Genomic DNA, 22,409 nt, shown 5'->3' on the forward strand with positions numbered 1-22,409 from the left:
AGTACCTCCCCATCTATATGTATGGATTGGAGTTTGCAACTGAAGAGAAACTTTGTGTTCCCAACAAGCTATGTGAAGGATGGCATTCACGCACACTTTTCTCTCAGAACTGAGCATGTGGAGAGACGTTCGTTCATCTGGCACAAAGGGAACGGGTTGCAGGAGAAACTTTTACTCTGGTTTCTCAGTCTGTTTCCTAGTGCCGGTTTGAAGTTCCTGCAGTTTTCACTGTAAAACCGAGTTTGAGCTAGTACCTCCCCATATATATGTATGGAGTGGAGTTTGCAACTGAAGAGAAACTTTGTGTTCCCAACAAGCTGGGTGAAGGACGGCTTTCACACACACTTATCTCTCAGAACTGAGCATGTGGAAAGACGTTCGTTCATCTAGCACAAAGGGAACGGGTTGCAGGGGAAACTTTTACTCTGGTTTCTCAGTCTGTTTCCTAGTGCCGGTTTGATGTTCCTGCAGTTTTCACTGTAAAACCGAGTTGGAGCTAGTACCTCCCCATATATATGTATGGGTTGGAGTTTGCAACTGAAGAGAAACTTTGTGTTCCAAACAAGCTAGGTGAAGGACGGCTTTCACACACACTTATCTCTCAGAACAGAGCATGTGGAGAGACGTTCGTTCATCTAGCACAAAGGGAACGGGTTGCAGGAGAAACTTTTACACTGGTTTCTCAGTTTCCTATTGCCAGTTTGAAGTTCCTTCAGTTTTCACTGTAAAACCAAGTTGGAGCTAGTACCTCCCCATATATATGTATGGAGTGGAGTTTGCAACTGAAGAGAAACTTTGTTTTCCCAACAAGCTAGGTGAAGGACGGTTTTCACACACACATATTTCTGAGAACTGAGCATGTGGAGAGACGTTCGTTCATCTAGCACAAGGGGAATGGGTTGCAGGAGAAACTTTTACTCTGGTTTCTCAGTCTGTTTCCTAGTGCCGGTTTGAAGTTCCTGCATTTTTCACTGTAAAACCGAGTTGGAGCTAGTACCTCCCCATATATATATATGGAGTGGAGTTTGCTACTGAAGAGATACTTTGTGTTCCCAACAAGCTGGGTGAAGGACGGCTTTCACACACACTTATCTCTCAGAACTGAACATGTGGAGAGACGTTCGTTCATCTAGCACAAAGGGAACGGTTTGCAGGAGAAACTTTTACTCTGGTTTCTCAGTCTGTTTCCTAGTGCCGGTTTGATGTTCCTGCAGTTTTCACTGTAAAACAGAGTTGGAGCTAGTACCTCGCAATATATCTGTATGGAGTGGAGTTTGCAACTGAAGAGAAACTTTGTGTTCCCAACAAGCTAGTTGAAGGGCGGCTTTCACACACACTTATCTCTCAGAACTGAGCATGTGGAGAGACGTTCATTCATCTAGCACAAAGGGAACGGGTTGCAGGAGAAACTTTTACTCTGGTTTCTCTGTCTGTTTCCTAGTGCCGGCTTGATGTTCCTGCATTTTTCACGGTAAAACCGAGTTGGAGCTTGTACCTCCCCATATATATGTATGGAGTGGAGTTTGCAACTGAAGAGAAACTTTGTGTTCCCAACAAGCTAGGTGAAGTACGGCTTTGACACACACGTATCTCTCAGAACTGAGCATGTGGAGAGACATTCATTCATGTAGCACAGACGGAACGGGTTGCAGGAGAAAATTTTACTCTGGTTTCTCAGTCTGTTTCCTAGTGCCGGTTTGAAGTTCCTGCAGTTTTCACTGTAAAAACGATTGGAGCTAGTACCTCCCCATATGTATGTATGGAGTGGAGTTTGCAACTGAAGAGAATCTTTGTGTTCCCAACAAGCTAGGTGAAGGGCGGCATTCACACACACTTATCTCTCAGAATTGAGCATGTGGAGAGACGTTCGTTCATGTAGGACAAAGAGAACGTGTTGCAGGAGAAACTTTTACTCTGGTTTCTCAGTCTGTTTCCTAGTGAAGGTTTGAAGTTCCTGCAGTTTTCACTGTAAAACCGAGTTGGAGCTAGTACCTCCCAATCTATATGTATGGATTGGAGTTTGCAACTAAAGAGAAACTTTGTGTTCCCAACAAGCTATGTGAAGGATGGCATTCACGCACACTTTTCTCTCAGAACTGAGCATGTGGAGAGACGTTCGTTCATCTGGCACAAAGGGAACGGGTTGCAGGAGAAACTTTTACTCTGGTTTCTCTGTCTGTTTCCTAGTGCCGGTTTGAAGTTCCTGCAGTTTTCACTGTAAAACCGAGTTTGAGCTAGTACCTCCCCATATATATGTATGGAGTGGAGTTTGCAACTGAAGAGAAACTTTGTGTTCCCAACAAGCTGGGTGAAGGACGGCTTTCACACACACTTATCTCTCAGAACTGAGCATGTGGAAAGACGTTCGTTCATCTAGCACAAAGGGAACGGGTTGCAGGAGAAACTTTTACTCTGGTTTCTCAGTCTGTTTCCTAGTGCCGGTTTGATGTTCCTGCAGTTTTCACTGTAAAACCGAGTTGGAGCTAGTACCTCCCCATATATATGTATGGGTTGGAGTTTGCAACTGAAGAGAAACTTTGTGTTACCAACAAGCTAGGTGAAGGACGGCTTTCACACACACTTATCTCTCAGAACTGAGCATGTGGAGAGACGTTCGTTTATCTAGCACAAAGGGAACGAGTTGCAGGAGAAACTTTTACTCTAGTTTCTCAGTGTGTTTCCTAGTGCTGGTTTGAAGTTCCTGCAGTTTTCACTGTAAAACCGAGTTGGAGCTAGTACCTCCCCATCTATATGTATGGATTGGAGTTTGCAACTGAAGAGAAACTTTGTGTTCCCAACAAGCTATGTGAAGGATGGCATTCACGCACACTTTTCTCTCAGAACTGAGCATGTGGAGAGACGTTCGTTCATCTGGCACAAAGGGAACGGGTTGCAGGAGAAACTTTTACTCTGGTTTCTTAGTCTGTTTCCGAGTGCCGGTTTGAAGTTCCTGCAGTTTTCACTGTAAAACCGAGTTTGAGCTAGTACCTCCCCATATATATGTATGGAGTGGAGTTTGCAACTGAAGAGAAACTTTGTGTTCCCAACAAGCTGGGTGAAGGACGGATTTCACACACAGTTATCTCTCAGAACAGAGCATGTGGAGAGACGTTCGTTCATCTAGCACAAAGGGAACGGGTTTCAGGACAAATTTTACACTGGTTTCTCAGTTTCCTAGTGCCAGTTTGAAGTTCCTGCAGTTTTCACTGTAAAACCAAGTTGGAGCTACTACCTCCCCATATATATGTATGGAGTGGAGTTTGCAACTGAAGAGAAACTTTGTGTTCCCAACAAGCTAGGTGAAGGACGGCTTTCACACACACTTATCTCTCAGAACTGAGCATGTGGAGAGACGTTCGTTCATCTAGCACAAATGGAATGGGTTGCAGGAGAAACTTTTACTCTGGTTTCTCAGTCTGTTTCCTAGTGCCGGTTTGAAGTTCCTGCAGTTTTCACTGTAAAACCGAGTTGGAGCTAGTACCTCGCAATATATCTGTATGGAGTGGAGTTTGCATCTGAAGAGAAACTTTGTGTTCCCAACAAGCTAGTTGAAGGGCGGCTTTCACACACACTTATCTCTCAGAACTGAGCATGTGGAGAGACGTTCGTTCATCTAGCACAAAGGGAACGGGTTGCAGGAGAAACTTTTACTCTGGTTTCTCAGTCTGTTTCCTAGTGCCGGTTTGAAGTTCCTGCAGTTTTCACTGTAAAACCGAGTTGGAGCTAGTACCACCCCATATATATGTATGGAGTGGAGTTTGCAACTGAAGAGAAACTTTGTGTTCCCAACAAGCTGGGTGAAGGACGGCTTTCACACACACTTATCTCTCAGAACTGAGCATGTGGAAAGACGTTCGTTCATCTAGCACAAAGGGAACGGGTTGCAGGAGAAACTTTTACTCTGGTTTCTCAGTCTGTTTCCTAGTGCCGGTTTGATGTTCCTGCAGTTTTCACTGTAAAACCGAGTTGGAGCTAGTACCTCCCCATATATATGTATCGGTTGGAGTTTGCAACTGAAGAGAAACTTTGTGTTACCAACAAGCTAGGTGAAGGACGGCTTTCACACACACTTATCTCTCAGAACAGAGCATGTGGAGAGACGTTCGTTCATCTAGCACAAAGGGAACGGGTTGCAGGAGAAATTTTACACTGGTTTCTCAGTTTCCTATTGCCAGTTTGAAGTTCCTTCAGTTTTCACTGTAAAACCAAGTTGGAGCTAGTACCTCCCCATATATATGTATGGAGTGGAGTTTGCAACTGAAGAGAAACTTTGTTTTCCCAACAAGCTAGGTGAAGGACGGTTTTCACACACACATATTTCTCAGAACTGAGCATGTGGAGAGACGTTCGTTCATCTAGCACAAGGGGAATGGGTTGCAGGAGAAACTTTTACTCTGGTTTCTCAGTCTGTTTCCTAGTGCCGGTTTGAAGTTCCTGCATTTTTCACTGTAAAACAGAGTTGGAGCTATTACCTCGCAATATATGTGTATGGAGTGGAGTTTGCAACTGAAGAGAAACTTTGTGTTCCCAACAAGCTAGTTGAAGGGCGGCTTTCACACACACTTATCTCTCAGAACTGAGCATGTGGAGAGACGTTCGTTCATTTAGCACAAAGGGAACGGGTTGCAGGAGAAACTTTTACTCTGGTTTCTCAGTCTGTTTCCTAGTGCCGGTTTGAAGTTCCTGCAGTTTTCACTGTAAAACCGAGTTGGAGCTAGTACCTCCCCATATATATGTATGGGTTGGAGTTTGCAACTGAAGAGAAACTTTGTGTTACCAACAACCTAGGTGAAGGACGGCTTTCACACACACTTATCTCTCAGAACAGAGCATGTGGAGAGACGTTCGTTCATCTAGCACAAAGGGAACGGGTTGCAGGAGAAACTTTTACTCTGGTTTCTCAGTTTCCTATTGCCAGTTTGAAGTTCCTGCAGTTTTCACTGTAAAACCAAGTTGGAGCTAGTACCTCCCCATATATATGTATGGAGTGGAGTTTGCAACTGAAGAGAAACTTTGTGTTCCCAACAAGCTTGGTGAAGGACGGTTTTCACACACACATATTTCTCAGAACTGAGCATGTGGAGAGACGTTCGTTCATCTAGCACAAGGGGAATGGGTTGCAGGAGAAACTTTTACTCTGGTTTCTCAGTCTGTTTCCTAGTGCTGGTTTGAAGTTCCTGCAGTTTTCACTGTAAAACCGAGTTGGAGCTAGTACCTCCCCATCTATATGTATGGATTGGAGTTTGCAACTGAAGAGAAACTTTGTGTTCCCAACAAGCTGGGTGAAGGACGGCTTTCACACACACTTATCTCTCAGAACTGAACATGTGGAGAGACGTTCGTTCATCTAGCACAAAGGGAACGGTTTGCAGGAGAAACTTTTACTCTGGTTTCTCAGTCTGTTTCCTAGTGCCGGTTTGATGTTCCTGCAGTTTTCACTGTAAAACAGAGTTGGAGCTAGTACCTCGCAATATATCTGTATGGAGTGGAGTTTGCAACTGAAGAGAAACTTTGTGTTCCCAACAAGCTAGTTGAAGGGCGGCTTTCACACACACTTATCTCTCAGAACTGAGCATGTGGAGAGACGTTCATTCATCTAGCACAAAGGGAACGGGTTGCAGGAGAAACTTTTACTCTGGTTTCTCTGTCTGTTTCCTAGTGCCGGCTTGATGTTCCTGCATTTTTCACGGTAAAACCGAGTTGGAGCTTGTACCTCCCCATATATATGTATGGAGTGGAGTTTGCAACTGAAGAGAAACTTTGTGTTCCCAACAAGCTAGGTGAAGTACGGCTTTGACACAAACGTATCTCTCAGAACTGAGCATGTGGAGAGACATTCATTCATGTAGCACAGACGGAACGGGTTGCAGGAGAAAATTTTACTCTGGTTTCTCAGTCTGTTTCCTAGTGCCGGTTTGAAGTTCCTGCAGTTTTCACTGTAAAAACGATTGGAGCTAGTACCTCCCCATATGTATGTATGGAGTGGAGTTTGCAACTGAAGAGAATCTTTGTGTTCCCAACAAGCTAGGTGAAGGGCGGCATTCACACACACTTATCTCTCAGAACTGAGCATGTGGAGAGACGTTCGTTCATCTAGGACAAAGAGAACGTGTTGCAGGAGAAACTTTTACTCTGGTTTCTCAGTCTGTTTCCTAGTGCCGGTTTGAAGTTCCTGCATTTTTCACTGTAAAACCGAGTTGGAGCTAGTACCTCCCCATATATATGTATGGAGTGGAGTTTGAAACTGAAGAGAAACTTTGTGTTCCCAACAAGCTAGGTGAAGGACGGCTTTCACACACACTTATCTCTCAGAACTGAGCATGTGGAGAGACGTTCGTTCATCTAGCACAAAGGGAACGGGTTGCAGGGGAAACTTTTACTCTAGTTTCTCAGTGTGTTTCCTAGTGCTGGTTTGAAGTTCCTGCAGTTTTCACTGTAAAACCGAGTTGGAGCTAGTACCTCCCCATCTATATGTATGGATTGGAGTTTGCAACTGAAGAGAAACTTTGTGTTCCCAACAAGCTATGTGAAGGATGGCATTCACGCACACTTTTCTCTCAGAACTGAGCATGTGGAGAGACGTTCGTTCATCTGGCACAAAGGGAGCGGGTTGCAGGAGAAACTTTTACTCTGGTTTCTCAGTCTGTTTCCTAGTGCCGGTTTGAAGTTCCTGCAGTTTTCACTGTAAAACCGAGTTTGAGCTAGTACCTCCCCATATATATGTATGGAGTGGAGTTTGCAACTGAAGAGAAACTTTGTGTTCCCAACAAGCTGGGTGAAGGACGGCTTTCACACACACTTATCTCTCAGAACTGAGCATGTGGAGAGACATTCATTCATGTAGCACAGACGGAACGGGTTGCAGGAGAAAATTTTACTCTGGTTTCTCAGTCTGTTTCCTAGTGCCGGTTTGAAGTTCCTGCAGTTTTCACTGTAAAAACGATTGGAGCTAGTACCTCCCCATATGTATGTATGGAGTGGAGTTTGCAACTGAAGAGAATCTTTGTGTTCCCAACAAGCTAGGTGAAGGGCGGCATTCACACACACTTATCTCTCAGAACTGAGCATGTGGAGAGACGTTCGTTCATCTAGGACAAAGAGAACGTGTTGCAGGAGAAACTTTTACTCTGGTTTCTCAGTCTGTTTCCTAGTGCCGGTTTGAAGTTCCTGCATTTTTCACTGTAAAACCGAGTTGGAGCTAGTACCTCCCCATATATATGTATGGAGTGGAGTTTGAAACTGAAGAGAAACTTTGTGTTCCCAACAAGCTAGGTGAAGGACGGCTTTCACACACACTTATCTCTCAGAACTGAGCATGTGGAGAGACGTTCGTTCATCTAGCACAAAGGGAACGGGTTGCAGGAGAAACTTTTACTCTAGTTTCTCAGTGTGTTTCCTAGTGCTGGTTTGAAGTTCCTGCAGTTTTCACTGTAAAACCGAGTTGGAGCTAGTACCTCCCCATCTATATGTATGGATTGGAGTTTGCAACTGAAGAGAAACTTTGTGTTCCCAACAAGCTATGTGAAGGATGCCATTCACGCACACTTTTCTCTCAGAACTGAGCATGTGGAGAGACGTTCGTTCATCTGGCACAAAGGGAACGGGTTGCAGGAGAAACTTTTACTCTGGTTTCTCAGTCTGTTTCCTAGTGCCGGTTTGAAGTTCCTGCAGTTTTCAATGTAAAACCGAGTTGGAGCTAGTACCTCCCCATCTATATGTATGGATTGGAGTTTGCAACTGAAGAGAAACTTTGTGTTCCCAACAAGCTGGGTGAAGGACGGCTTTCACACACACTTATCTCTCAGAACTGAACATGTGGAGAGACGTTCGTTCATCTAGCACAAAGGGAACGGTTTGCAGGAGAAACTTTTACTCTGGTTTCTCAGTCTGTTTCCTAGTGCCGGTTTGATGTTCCTGCAGTTTTCACTGTAAAACAGAGTTGGAGCTAGTACCTCGCAATATATCTGTATGGAGTGGAGTTTGCAACTGAAGAGAAACTTTGTGTTCCCAACAAGCTAGTTGAAGGGCGGCTTTCACACACACTTATCTCTCAGAACTGAGCATGTGGAGAGACGTTCATTCATCTAGCACAAAGGGAACGGGTTGCAGGAGAAACTTTTACTCTGGTTTCTCTGTCTGTTTCCTAGTGCCGGCTTGATGTTCCTGCATTTTTCACGGTAAAACCGAGTTGGAGCTTGTACCTCCCCATATATATGTATGGAGTGGAGTTTGCAACTGAAGAGAAACTTTGTGTTCCCAACAAGCTAGGTGAAGTACGGCTTTGACACAAACGTATCTCTCAGAACTGAGCATGTGGAGAGACATTCATTCATGTAGCACAGACGGAACGGGTTGCAGGAGAAAATTTTACTCTGGTTTCTCAGTCTGTTTCCTAGTGCCGGTTTGAAGTTCCTGCAGTTTTCACTGTAAAAACGATTGGAGCTAGTACCTCCCCATATGTATGTATGGAGTGGAGTTTGCAACTGAAGAGAATCTTTGTGTTCCCAACAAGCTAGGTGAAGGGCGGCATTCACACACACTTATCTCTCAGAACTGAGCATGTGGAGAGACGTTCGTTCATCTAGGACAAAGAGAACGTGTTGCAGGAGAAACTTTTACTCTGGTTTCTCAGTCTGTTTCCTAGTGCCGGTTTGAAGTTCCTGCATTTTTCACTGTAAAACCGAGTTGGAGCTAGTACCTCCCCATATATATGTATGGAGTGGAGTTTGAAACTGAAGAGAAACTTTGTGTTCCCAACAAGCTAGGTGAAGGACGGCTTTCACACACACTTATCTCTCAGAACTGAGCATGTGGAGAGACGTTCGTTCATCTAGCACAAAGGGAACGGGTTGCAGGGGAAACTTTTACTCTAGTTTCTCAGTGTGTTTCCTAGTGCTGGTTTGAAGTTCCTGCAGTTTTCACTGTAAAACCGAGTTGGAGCTAGTACCTCCCCATCTATATGTATGGATTGGAGTTTGCAACTGAAGAGAAACTTTGTGTTCCCAACAAGCTATGTGAAGGATGGCATTCACGCACACTTTTCTCTCAGAACTGAGCATGTGGAGAGACGTTCGTTCATCTGGCACAAAGGGAGCGGGTTGCAGGAGAAACTTTTACTCTGGTTTCTCAGTCTGTTTCCTAGTGCCGGTTTGAAGTTCCTGCAGTTTTCACTGTGAAACCGAGTTTGAGCTAGTACCTCCCCATATATATGTATGGAGTGGAGTTTGCAACTGAAGAGAAACTTTGTGTTCCCAACAAGCTGGGTGAAGGACGGCATTCACACACACTTATCTCTCAGAACTGAGCATGTGGAGAGACGTTCGTTCATCTAGGACAAAGAGAACGTGTTGCAGGAGAAACTTTTACTCTGGTTTCTCAGTCTGTTTCCTAGTGCCGGTTTGAAGTTCCTGCATTTTTCACTGTAAAACCGAGTTGGAGCTAGTACCTCCCCATATATATGTATGGAGTGGAGTTTGAAACTGAAGAGAAACTTTGTGTTCCCAACAAGCTAGGTGAAGGACGGCTTTCACACACACTTATCTCTCAGAACTGAGCATGTGGAGAGACGTTCGTTCATCTAGCACAAAGGGAACGGGTTGCAGGAGAAACTTTTACTCTAGTTTCTCAGTGTGTTTCCTAGTGCTGGTTTGAAGTTCCTGCAGTTTTCACTGTAAAACCGAGTTGGAGCTAGTACCTCCCCATCTATATGTATGGATTGGAGTTTGCAACTGAAGAGAAACTTTGTGTTCCCAACAAGCTATGTGAAGGATGCCATTCACGCACACTTTTCTCTCAGAACTGAGCATGTGGAGAGACGTTCGTTCATCTGGCACAAAGGGAACGGGTTGCAGGAGAAACTTTTACTCTGGTTTCTCAGTCTGTTTCCTAGTGCCGGTTTGAAGTTCCTGCAGTTTTCAATGTAAAACCGAGTTGGAGCTAGTACCTCCCCATATATATGTATGGAGTGGAGTTTGCAACTGAAGAGAAACTTTGTGTTCCCAACAAGCTGGGTGAAGGACGGCTTTCACACGCACTTATCTCTCAGAACTGAGCATGTGGAAAGACGTTCGTTCATCTAGAACAAAGGGAACGGTTTGCAGGAGAAACTTTTACTCTGGTTTTTCAGTCTGTTTTCTAGTGCCGGTTTGAAGTTCCTGCAGTTTTCACTGTAAAACCTAGTTGGAGCTAGTACCTCCCCATATATATGTATGGAGTGGAGTTTGCATCCTAAAAGAAACTTTGTGTTCCCAACAAGCTAGGTGAAGGACGGCTTTCACACACACTTATCTCTCAGAACTGAGCATGTGGAGAGACGGTCGTTCATCTAGCACAAAGGGAACGTGTTGCAGGAGAAACTTTTACTCTGCTTTCTCAGTCTGTTTCCTAGTGCCGGTTTGAAGTTCCTGCAGTTTTCACTGTAAAACCGAGTTGGGGCTAGTACCTCCCCATATATATGTATGGAGTGGAGTTTGAAACTGAAGAGAAACTTTGTGTTCCAAACAAGCAGTGTGAAGGACGGCTTTCAAAACCACTTACCTCTCAGAAGTGAGCATGTGGAGAGACGTTCGTTCATCTAGCAGAAATGGAACGGGTTGCAGGAGAAACTTTTACTCTGGTCTCTCAGTCTGTTTCCTAGTGCCGGTTTGAAGTTCCTGCAGTTTTCACTGTAAAACCGAGTTGGAGCTAGTACCTCCCCATATATATGTATGGAGTGGAGTTTGCAACTGAAGAGAAACTTTGTGTTCCCAACAAGCTAGTTGAAGGGCGGCTTTCACACACACTTATCTCTCAGAACTGAGCATGTGGAGAGACGTTCATTCATCTAGCACAAAGGGAACGGGTTGCAGGAGAAACTTTTACTCTGGTTTCTCTGTCTGTTTCCTAGTGCCGGCTTGATGTTCCTGCATTTTTCACGGTAAAACCGAGTTGGAGCTTGTACCTCCCCATATATATGTATGGAGTGGAGTTTGCAACTGAAGAGAAACTTTGTGTTCCCAACAAGCTAGGTGAAGTACGGCTTTGACACAAACGTATCTCTCAGAACTGAGCATGTGGAGAGACATTCATTCATGTAGCACAGACGGAACGGGTTGCAGGAGAAAATTTTACTCTGGTTTCTCAGTCTGTTTCCTAGTGCCGGTTTGAAGTTCCTGCAGTTTTCACTGTAAAAACGATTGGAGCTAGTACCTCCCCATATGTATGTATGGAGTGGAGTTTGCAACTGAAGAGAATCTTTGTGTTCCCAACAAGCTAGGTGAAGGGCGGCATTCACACACACTTATCTCTCAGAACTGAGCATGTGGAGAGACGTTCGTTCATCTAGGACAAAGAGAACGTGTTGCAGGAGAAACTTTTACTCTGGTTTCTCAGTCTGTTTCCTAGTGCCGGTTTGAAGTTCCTGCATTTTTCACTGTAAAACCGAGTTGGAGCTAGTACCTCCCCATATATATGTATGGAGTGGAGTTTGAAACTGAAGAGAAACTTTGTGTTCCCAACAAGCTAGGTGAAGGACGGCTTTCACACACACTTATCTCTCAGAACTGAGCATGTGGAGAGACGTTCGTTCATCTAGCACAAAGGGAACGGGTTGCAGGGGAAACTTTTACTCTAGTTTCTCAGTGTGTTTCCTAGTGCTGGTTTGAAGTTCCTGCAGTTTTCACTGTAAAACCGAGTTGGAGCTAGTACCTCCCCATCTATATGTATGGATTGGAGTTTGCAACTGAAGAGAAACTTTGTGTTCCCAACAAGCTATGTGAAGGATGGCATTCACGCACACTTTTCTCTCAGAACTGAGCATGTGGAGAGACGTTCGTTCATCTGGCACAAAGGGAGCGGGTTGCAGGAGAAACTTTTACTCTGGTTTCTCAGTCTGTTTCCTAGTGCCGGTTTGAAGTTCCTGCAGTTTTCACTGTGAAACCGAGTTTGAGCTAGTACCTCCCCATATATATGTATGGAGTGGAGTTTGCAACTGAAGAGAAACTTTGTGTTCCCAACAAGCTGGGTGAAGGACGGCATTCACACACACTTATCTCTCAGAACTGAGCATGTGGAGAGACGTTCGTTCATCTAGGACAAAGAGAACGTGTTGCAGGAGAAACTTTTACTCTGGTTTCTCAGTCTGTTTCCTAGTGCCGGTTTGAAGTTCCTGCATTTTTCACTGTAAAACCGAGTTGGAGCTAGTACCTCCCCATATATATGTATGGAGTGGAGTTTGAAACTGAAGAGAAACTTTGTGTTCCCAACAAGCTAGGTGAAGGACGGCTTTCACACACACTTATCTCTCAGAACTGAGCATGTGGAGAGACGTTCGTTCATCTAGCACAAAGGGAACGGGTTGCAGGAGAAACTTTTACTCTAGTTTCTCAGTGTGTTTCCTAGTGCTGGTTTGAAGTTCCTGCAGTTTTCACTGTAAAACCGAGTTGGAGCTAGTACCTCCCCATCTATATGTATGGATTGGAGTTTGCAACTGAAGAGAAACTTTGTGTTCCCAACAAGCTATGTGAAGGATGCCATTCACGCACACTTTTCTCTCAGAACTGAGCATGTGGAGAGACGTTCGTTCATCTGGCACAAAGGGAACGGGTTGCAGGAGAAACTTTTACTCTGGTTTCTCAGTCTGTTTCCTAGTGCCGGTTTGAAGTTCCTGCAGTTTTCAATGTAAAACCGAGTTGGAGCTAGTACCTCCCCATATATATGTATGGAGTGGAGTTTGCAACTGAAGAGAAACTTTGTGTTCCCAACAAGCTGGGTGAAGGACGGCTTTCACACGCACTTATCTCTCAGAACTGAGCATGTGGAAAGACGTTCGTTCATCTAGAACAAAGGGAACGGTTTGCAGGAGAAACTTTTACTCTGGTTTTTCAGTCTGTTTTCTAGTGCCGGTTTGAAGTTCCTGCAGTTTTCACTGTAAAACCTAGTTGGAGCTAGTACCTCCCCATATATATGTATGGAGTGGAGTTTGCATCCTAAAAGAAACTTTGTGTTCCCAACAAGCTAGGTGAAGGACGGCTTTCACACACACTTATCTCTCAGAACTGAGCATGTGGAGAGACGGTCGTTCATCTAGCACAAAGGGAACGTGTTGCAGGAGAAACTTTTACTCTGCTTTCTCAGTCTGTTTCCTAGTGCCGGTTTGAAGTTCCTGCAGTTTTCACTGTAAAACCGAGTTGGGGCTAGTACCTCCCCATATATATGTATGGAGTGGAGTTTGAAACTGAAGAGAAACTTTGTGTTCCAAACAAGCAGTGTGAAGGACGGCTTTCAAAACCACTTACCTCTCAGAAGTGAGCATGTGGAGAGACGTTCGTTCATCTAGCAGAAATGGAACGGGTTGCAGGAGAAACTTTTACTCTGGTCTCTCAGTCTGTTTCCTAGTGCCGGTTTGAAGTTCCTGCAGTTTTCACTGTAAAACCGAGTTGGAGCTAGTACCTCCCCATATATATGTATGGAGTGGAGTTTGCAACTGAAGAGAAACTTTGTGTTCCCCACAAGCTAGGTGATGGACGGCATTCACGCACACTTATCTCTCAGAACTGAGCATGTGGAGAGACGTTCGTTCATCTAGCACAAAGTGAACGGGTTGCAGGAGAAACTTTTACTCTGGTTTCTCAGTCTGTTTCCTAGTCCCGGTTTGAAGTTCCTGCAGTTTTCACTGTAAAACCGATTTGCAGCTAGTACCTCCCCATATATATGTATGGAGTGGAGTTTGCAACTGAAGAGAAACTTTGTGTTCCCAACAAGCTGGGTGAAGGACGGCTTTCACACACACTTATCTCTCAGAACTGAGCATGTGGAAAGACGTTCGTTCATCTAGCACAAAGGGAACGGGTTGCAGGAGAAACTTTTACTCTGGTTTCTCAGTCTGTTTCCTAGTGCCGGTTTGAAGTTCCTGCAGTTTTCACTGTAAAACCGAGTTGGAGCTAGTACCTCCCCATATATATGTATGGAGTGGAGTTTGCATCCTCAAAGAAACTTTTTGTTCCCAACAAGCTAGTTGAAGGACGGCTTTCACACACACTTTTCTCTCAGAACTGAGCACATGGAGAGACGTTCGTTCATCTAGCACAAAGGGAATGGGTTGCAGGAGAAACTTTTACTCTGGTTTCTCAATCTGTTTCCTAGTGCCGGTTTGAATTTCCTGCAGTTTTCACTGTAAAACCGAGTTGGAGCTAGTACCTCCCCATATATATGTATGGAGTGGAGTTTGCAACTGAAGAGAAACTTTGTGTTCCCAACAAGCTGGGTGAAGGACGGCTTTCACACGCACTTATCTCTCAGAACTGAGCATGTGGAGAGACGTTCGTTCATCTAGCACAAAGGGAACGGGTTGCAGGAGAAACTTTTACTCTGGTTTCTCAGTCTGTTTCCTAGTCCCGGTTTGAAGTTCCTGCAGTTTTCACTGTAAAACCGAGTTGGAGCTAGTACTTCCGCATATATATGTATGGAGTGGAGTTTGCCACTGAAGAGAAACTTTGTGTTCCCAACAAGCTGGGTGAAGGACGGCTTTCACACACACTTATCTCTCAGAACTGAGCATGTGGAAAGACGTTCGTTCATCTAGCACAAATGGAACGGGTTGCAGGAGAAACTTTTACTCTGGTTTCTCAGTCTGTTTCCTAGTGCCGGTTAGAAGTTCCTGCAGTTTTCACTGTAAAACCGAGTTGGAGCTAGTACCTCCCCATATATATGTATGGAGTGGAGTTTGCATCCTAAAAGAAACTTTGTGTTCCCAACAAGCTAGGTGAAGGACGGCTTTCACACACACTTATCTCTCAGAACTGAGCATGTGGAGAGACGTTCGTTCATCTAGCACAAAGGGAACGTGTTGCAGGAGAAACTTTTACTCTGCTTTCTCAGTCTGTTTCCTAGTGCCAGTTTGAAGTTCCTGCAGTTTTCACTGTAAAACCGAGTTGGAGCTAGTACCTCCCCATATATATGTATGGAGTGGAGTTTGCAACTGAAGAGAAACTTTGTGTTCCCAACAAGCTGGGTGAAGGACGGCTTTCACACACACTTATCTCTCAGAACTGAGCATGTGGAAAGACGTTCGTTCATCTAGCACAAAGGGAACGGGTTGCAGGAGAAACTTTTACTCTGGTTTCTCAGTCTGTTTCCTAGTGCCGGTTTGAAGTTCCTGCAGTTTTCACTGTAAAACCGAGTTGGAGCTAGTACCTCCCATATATATGTTTGGAGTGGAGATTGCATCCTCAAAGAAACTTTGTGTTCCCAACAAGCTAGGTGAAGGACGGCTTTCACACACACTTTTCCCTCAGAACTGAGCACATGGAGAGACGTTCGTTCATCTAGCACAAAGGGAATGGGTTGCAGGAGAAACTTTTACTCTGGTTTCTCAATCTGTTTCCTAGTGCCGGTTTGAAGTTCCTGCAGTTTTCACTGTAAAACCGAGTTGGAGCTAGTACCTCCCCATATATATGTATGGAGTGGAGTTTGCAACTGAAGAGAAACTTTGTGTTCCCAACAAGCTGGGTGAAGGACGGCTTTCACACGCACTTATCTCTCAGAACTGAGCATGTGGAAAGACGTTCGTTCATCTAGCACAAATGGAACGGGTTGCAGGAGAAACTTTTACTCTGGTTTCTCAGTCTGTTTCCTAGTGCCGGTTAGAAGTTCCTGCAGTTTTCACTGTAAAACCGAGTTGGAGCTAGTACCTCCCCATATATATGTATGGAGTGGAGTTTGCATCCTAAAAGAAACTTTGTGTTCCCAACAAGCTAGGTGAAGGACGGCTTTCACACACACTTATCTCTCAGAACTGAGCATGTGGAGAGACGTTCGTTCATCTAGCACAAAGGGAACGTGTTGCAGGAGAAACTTTTACTCTGCTTTCTCAGTCTGTTTCCTAGTGCCGGTTTGAAGTTCCTGCAGTTTTCACTGTAAAACCGAGTTGGAGCTAGTACCTCCCCATATATATGTATGGAGTGGAGTTTGAAACTGAAGAGAAACTTTGTGTTCCAAACAAGCAGTGTGAAGGACGGCTTTCAAAACCACTTATCTCTCAGAAGTGAGCATGTGGAGAGACGTTCGTTCATCTAGCACAAAGGGAACGGGTTGCAGGAGAAACTTTTACTCTGGTTTCTCAGTCTGTTTCCTAGTGCCGGTTTGAAGTTACTGCAGTTTTCTCTGTAAAACCGAGTTGGAGCTAGTACCTTCCCATATATATGTATGGAGTGGAGTTTGCATCCTAAAAGAAACTTTGTGTTCCCAACAAGCTAGGTGAAGGACGGCTTTCACACACACTTATCTCTCAGAACTGAGCATGTGTTAGACGTTCGTTCATCTAGCACAAAGGGAACGTGTTGCAGGAGAAACTTTTACTCTGCTTTCTCAGTCTGTTTCCTAGTGCCGGTTTGAAGTTCCTGCAGTTTTCACTGTAAAACCGAGTTGGAGCTAGTACCTCCCCATATATATGTATGAAGTGGAGTTTGAAACTGAAGAGAAAATTTGTGTTCCAAACAAGCAGTGTGAAGGACGGCTTTCAAAACCACTTATCTCTCAGAAGTGAGCATGTGGAGAGACGTTCGTTCATCTAGCAGAAATTGAACGGGTTGCAGGAGAAACTTTTACTCTGGTCTCTCAGTCTTTTTCCTAGTGCCGGTTTGAAGTTCCTGCAGTTTTCACTGTAAAACAGAGTTGGTGCTATTACCTCCCCATATATATGTATGGAGTGGAGTTTGCAACTGAAGAGAAACTTTGTGTTCCCAACAAGCTAGGTGAAGTACGGCATTCACGCACAATTATCTCTCAGAACTGAGTATGTGGAGAGACGTTCGTTCATCTAGTACAAAGTGAACGAGTTGCAGGAGAAACTTTTACTCTGGTTTCTCAGTCTGTTTCCTAGTCCCGGTTTGAAGTTCCTGCAGTTTTCACTGTAAAACCGAGTTGGAGCTAGTACCTCCCCATATATATGTATGGAGTGGAGTTTGCAACTGAAGAGAAACTTTGTGTTCCCAACAAGCTGGGTGAAGGACGGCTTTCACACACACTTATCTCTCAGAACTGAGCATGTGGAAAGACGTTCGTTCATCTAGCACAAAGGGAACGGGTTGCAGGAGAAACTTTTACTCTGGATTCTCAGTCTGTTTCCTAGTGCTGGTTTGAAGTTCCTGCAGTTTTCACTGTAAAACCGAGTTGGAGCTAGTACCTCCCCATATATATGTATGGAGTGGAGTTTGCATCCTCAAAGAAACTTTGTGTTCCCAACAAGCTAGGTGAAGGACGGCTTTAACACACACTTTTCTCTCAGAACTGAGCATATGGAGAGACGTTCGTTCAGCTAGCACAAAGGGAATGGGTTGCAGGAGAAAGTTTTACTCTGGTTTCTCAATCTGTTTCCTAGTGCCGGTTTGAAGTTCCTGCAGTTTTCACTGTAAAACCGAGTTGGAGCTAGTACCTCCCCATATATATGTATGGAGTGGAGTTTGCAACTGAAGAGAAACTTTGTGTTCCCAACAAGCTGGGTGAAGGACGGCTCACACACACACTTATCTCTCAGAACAGAGCATGTGGAGAGACGTTCGTTCATCTAGCACAAAGGGAACGGGTTGTAGGAGAAACTTTTACACTGGTTTCTCAGTCTGTTTCCTAGTGCCACTTTGAAGTTCCTGCAGTTTTCACTGTAAAACCAAGTTGGAGGTAGTACCTCCCCATATATATGTATGGACTGGAGTTTGCAACTGAAGAGAAACTTTGTGTTCCCAACAAGGTAGGTGAAGGACGGCTTTCACGCACACTTTTCTCTCAGAACTGAGCATGTGGAGAGACGTTCGTTCATCTAGCACAAAAGGAACGGGTTGCAGGGGTAACTTTTACTCTGGTTTCTCAGTCTGTTTCCTAGTGCCGGTTTGAAGTTCCTGCAGTTTTCACTGTAAAACCAAGTTGGAGCTAGTACCTCCCCATATATATGTATGGAGTGGAGTTTGCAACTGAAGAGAAACTTTCTGCTCCCAACAAGCTGGGTGAAGGACGGCTTTCACGCACACTTATCTCTCAGAACTGAGCATGTGGAGAGACGTTCGTTCATCTAGCACAAAGGGAACGGGTTGCAGGAGAAACTTTTACTCTGGTTTCTCAGTCTGTTTCCTAGTGCCGTTTTGAAGTTCCTGCAGTTTTCACTGTAAAACCGAGTTGGAGCTAGTATCTCCCCTTATATATGTATGGAGTGGAGTTTGAAACTGAAGAGAAACTGTGTGTTCCAAACAAGCAGTGTGAAGGACGGCTTTCAAAACCACTTATCTCTCAGAAGTGAGCATGTGGAGAGACGTTCGTTCATCTAGCAGAAATGGAACGGGTTGCAGGAGAACCTTTTACTCTGGTTTCTCAGTCTGTTTCCTAGTCCCGGTTTTAAGTTCCTGCAGTTTTCACTGTAAAACCGAGTTGGAGCTAGTACCTCCCCATATATATGTATGGAGTGGAGTTTGCATCCTAAAAGAATCTTTGTGTTCCCAACAAGCTAGAAGAAGGACGGCTTTCACACACACTTATCTCTCAGAACTGAGCATGTGGAGAGACGTTCGTTCATCTAGCACAAAGGGAACGTGTTGCAGGAGAAACTTTTACTCTGCTTTCTCAGTCTGTTTCCTAGTGCCGGTTTGAAGTTCCTGCAGTTTTCACTGTAAAACCGAGTTGGAGCTAGTACCTCCCCATATATATGTATGGAGTGGTGTTTGAAACTGAAGAGAAACTTTGTGTTCCAAACAAGCAGTGTGAAGGACGGCTTTCAAAACCACTTATCTCTCAGAAGTGAGCATGTGGAGAGACGTTCGTTCATCTAGCAGAAATGGAATGGGTTGCAGGAGAAACTTTAAATCTGGTCTCTCAGTCTGTTTCCTAGTGCCGGTTTGAAGTTCCTGCAGTTTTCACTGTAAAACCGAGTTGGAGCTTGTACCTCCCCATATATATGTATGGAGTGGAGTTTGCAACTGAAGAGAAACTTTGTGTTCCCAACAAGCTAGGTGAAGGACGGCTTTCACACACACTTTTCTCTCAGAACTGAGCATATGGAGAGACGTTCGTTCATCTATCACAAATGGAACGGGTTGCAGGAGAACTTTTACTCTAGTTTCTCAGTCTGTTTCCCAGTGCCGGTTTGAAGTTCCTGCAGTTTTCACTGTAAAACGGAGTTGGAGCTAGTACCTCCCCATATATATGTATGGAGTGGAGTTTGCAACTGAAGAGAAACTTTGTGTTCCCAACAAGCTAGGTGAAGGACGGCATTCACGCACACTTATCTCTCAGAACTGAGCATGTGGAGAGACGTTCGTTCATCTAGCACAAAGGGAACGGGTTGCAGGAGAAACTTTTAATCTGGTTTCTCAGTCTGTTTCCTAGTGCCGGTTTGAAGTTCCTGCAGTTTTCACTGTAAAACCGAGTTGGAGCTAGTACCTCCCCATATATATGTATGGAGTGGAGTTTGCAACTGAAGAGAAACTTTGTGTTCCCAACAAGCTGGGTGAAGGACGGCTTTCACACACACTTATCTCTCAGAACTGAGCATGTGGAAAGACGTTCGTTCATCTAGCACAAAGGGAACGGGTTGCAGGAGAAACTTTTACTCTGGTTTCACAGTCTGTTTCCTAGTGCCGGTTTGAAGTTCCTGCAGTTTTCACTGTAAAACCGAGTTGGAGCTAGTACCTCCCCATATATATGTATGGAGTGGAGTTTGCATCCTCAAAGAAACTTTGTGTTCCCAACAAGCTAGGTGAAGGACGGCTTTAACACACACTATTCTCTCAGAACTGAGCACATGGAGAGACGTTCGTTCATCTAGCACAAAGGGAATGGTTTGCAGGGGAAACTTTTACTCTGGTTTCTCAATCTGTTTCCTAGTGCCGGTTTGAAGTTCCTGCAGTTTTCACTGTAAAACCAAGTTGGAGGTAGTACCTCCCCATATATATGTATGGACTGGAGTTTGCAACTGAAGAGAAACTTTGTGTTCCCAACAAGCTAGGTGAAGGACGGCTTTCACGCACACTTATCTCTCAGAACTGAGCATGTGGAGAGACGTTCGTTCATCTAGCACAAAGGGAACGGGTTGCAGGAGAAACTTTTACTCTAGTTACTCAGTCTGTTTCCTAGTGCCGGTTTGAAGTTCCTGCAGTTTTCACTGTAAAACCGAGTTGGAGCTAGTACCTCCCCATATATATGTATGGAGTGGAGATTGGATCCTAAAAGAAACTTTGTGTTCCCAACAAGCTAGGTTAAGGACGGCTTTAATACACATTTTCTCTCAGAACTGAGCATATGGAGAGACGTTCGTTCATCTAGCACAAAGGGAACGGGTTGCAGGAGAAATTTTACTCTGGTTTCTCAGTCTCTTTCCTAGTGCCGGTTTGAAGTTCCTGCAGTTTTCACTGTAAAATCGAGTTGGAGCTAGTACCTCCCCATATATATGTATGGAGTGGAGTTTGCAACTGAAGAGAAACTTTGTGTTCCCAACAAGCTGGGTGAAGGACGGCTTTCACGCACACTTATCTCTCAGAACTGAGCATATGGAGAGACGTTCGTTCATCTAGCACAAAGGGAACGGGTTGCAGGAGAAACTTTTACTCTAGTTTCTCAGTCTGTTTACTAGTGCCGGTTAGAAGTTCCTGCAGTATTCACTATAAAACCGAGTTGGAATTAGTACCTCCCCATATATATGTATGGAGTGGAGTTTGAAACTGAAGAGAAACTTTGTGTTCCCAACAAGCTGGGTGAAGGACGGCTTTCACACACACTTATCTCTCAGATCTTAGCATGTGGAGAGACGTTCGTTCATCTAGAACAAAGGGAACGGGTTGCAGGGGAAACTATTACTCTGGTTTCTCAGTCTGTTTCCTAGTGCCGGTTTGAAGTTCCTGCAGTTTTCACTGTAAACACGAGTTGGAGTTAGTACCTCCCGATATATATGTATGGAGTGGAGTTTGCAACTGAAGAGAACTTTGTGTTCCCAACAAGCTAGGTGAAGGACGGCTTTCACACACACTTATCTCTCAGAACTGAGCATGTGGAAAGACGTTCGTTCATCTAGCACAAAGGGAACGGGTTGCAGGAGAAACTTTTACTCTGGATTCTCAGTCTGTTTCCTAGTGCTGGTTTGAAGTTCCTGCAGTTTTCACTGTAAAACCGAGTTGGAGCTAGTACCTCCCCATATATATGTATGGAGTGGAGTTTGCATCCTCAAAGAAACTTTGTGTTCCCAACAAGCTAGGTGAAGGACGGCTTTAACACACACTTTTCTCTCAGAACTGAGCATATGGAGAGACGTTCGTTCAGCTAGCACAAAGGGAATGGGTTGCAGGAGAAAGTTTTACTCTGGTTTCTCAATCTGTTTCCTAGTGCCGGTTTGAAGTTCCTGCAGTTTTCACTGTAAAACCGAGTTGGAGCTAGTACCTCCCCATATATATGTATGGAGTGGAGTTTGCAACTGAAGAGAAACTTTGTGTTCCCAACAAGCTGGGTGAAGGACGGCTCACACACACACTTATCTCTCAGAACAGAGCATGTGGAGAGACGTTCGTTCATCTAGCACAAAGGGAACGGGTTGTAGGAGAAACTTTTACACTGGTTTCTCAGTCTGTTTCCTAGTGCCACTTTGAAGTTCCTGCAGTTTTCACTGTAAAACCAAGTTGGAGGTAGTACCTCCCCATATATATGTATGGACTGGAGTTTGCAACTGAAGAGAAACTTTGTGTTCCCAACAAGGTAGGTGAAGGACGGCTTTCACGCACACTTTTCTCTCAGAACTGAGCATGTGGAGAGACGTTCGTTCATCTAGCACAAAAGGAACGGGTTGCAGGGGTAACTTTTACTCTGGTTTCTCAGTCTGTTTCCTAGTGCCGGTTTGAAGTTCCTGCAGTTTTCACTGTAAAACCGAGTTGGAGCTAGTACCTCCCCATATATATGTATGGAGTGGAGTTTGCAACTGAAGAGAAACTTTCTGCTCCCAACAAGCTGGGTGAAGGACGGCTTTCACGCACACTTATCTCTCAGAACTGAGCATGTGGAGAGACGTTCGTTCATCTAGCACAAAGGGAACGGGTTGCAGGAGAAACTTTTACTCTGGTTTCTCAGTCTGTTTCCTAGTGCCGTTTTGAAGTTCCTGCAGTTTTCACTGTAAAACCGAGTTGGAGCTAGTATCTCCCCTTATATATGTATGGAGTGGAGTTTGAAACTGAAGAGAAACTGTGTGTTCCAAACAAGCAGTGTGAAGGACGGCTTTCAAAACCACTTATCTCTCAGAAGTGAGCATGTGGAGAGACGTTCGTTCATCTAGCAGAAATGGAACGGGTTGCAGGAGAACCTTTTACTCTGGTTTCTCAGTCTGTTTCCTAGTCCCGGTTTTAAGTTCCTGCAGTTTTCACTGTAAAACCGAGTTGGAGCTAGTACCTCCCCATATATATGTATGGAGT

Source organism: Camelus bactrianus, chromosome 23, assembly GCF_048773025.1.
Source record: "Camelus bactrianus isolate YW-2024 breed Bactrian camel chromosome 23, ASM4877302v1, whole genome shotgun sequence".
Lineage (NCBI taxonomy): Eukaryota > Metazoa > Chordata > Mammalia > Artiodactyla > Camelidae > Camelus > Camelus bactrianus.